The sequence below is a fragment of the Arachis hypogaea genome, chromosome 9 (genome assembly GCF_003086295.3).
Source record: "Arachis hypogaea cultivar Tifrunner chromosome 9, arahy.Tifrunner.gnm2.J5K5, whole genome shotgun sequence".
Taxonomy (NCBI): domain Eukaryota; kingdom Viridiplantae; phylum Streptophyta; class Magnoliopsida; order Fabales; family Fabaceae; genus Arachis; species Arachis hypogaea.
Window position 1 is genome coordinate 107785052 of NC_092044.1, and position 1001 is coordinate 107786052.

Here is a 1001-nt window from a genome sequence, read left to right on the forward strand (position 1 = left end):
CTCTACAAACACCCTTTCTTTCCAACAAATAACATTAACAATCCACTAACATTAACAAACTGAAGTAGAAAAAGAGAAAAAGAAAAAAAAAGCACAATACACTTTAGATCTGTCTTAACAAGTACACAAAGATGGTTATGCTAAGTTAAAGCAACAGAAAAAAAAATTCAAAGAGAAGATGAGATTTGTAGGAGGAAGAAAGAGGCGAATGTTGTTGGTGTTGTGTGCATGTTGTGTGTGGTGGCAACGGAATTGGGGTTGTTGATGCTGGCATTGAGGTTGATGGACACTCTGATTTCTGTTAATTTTTCGCAGGTCGATGTTGTTGCAATCATTTGTGGTGTCGATTTAGACGACATCGGCGGCGACAAGAATAGCGGCGATGATGTCGATACAGCCATCAGAGTTGAGAACGCGAGTGAGGAGGGCGTGAAAGAGAAAAAGTGTGCGACAATAGAGAAGATAAGGAAAGATTTCAATAGAGCGGCAACAACAACGTTGTGGTCTCCTTTGGTGGCAGCACCATCGAAAGACCCTTCATTAGTTGTGGTGGAAATGTGTGAGTATTGGTGAGTTGTGAATGTTGTTATTTGTTGGAGTCTAGAGGAGGGAGGGTATTGGTAGAGGAGAGGTGGTGATGTCGTGACGGTGATGATAAGAAAAAGAAGGATGAGATGATGAAAAGCGGGGCTAATGGGGTTGGGATTAGATTAGGATTTTTGAATGAATTAAGGTTATAATTAAAATTTTGATTAAGGATGAAATTAGAAGAAAAAAGTAATTAATTATTGATTATTAAAAATTTATGGCAAAGATATAATTAAAATTAAAATTTATTGAAATGTTAATAATAAAATTGAATCCAATTAAATATTAAAAATAATTTTAAAAAATTTTAAAAATATTAAAAATAAAAAATATATTTTACCTTATAATGATTTAATTCTATGTAACCTACTATAAAGCATTTTAGTTTTGGTTTTTTTGTTTGCTTCCTATAA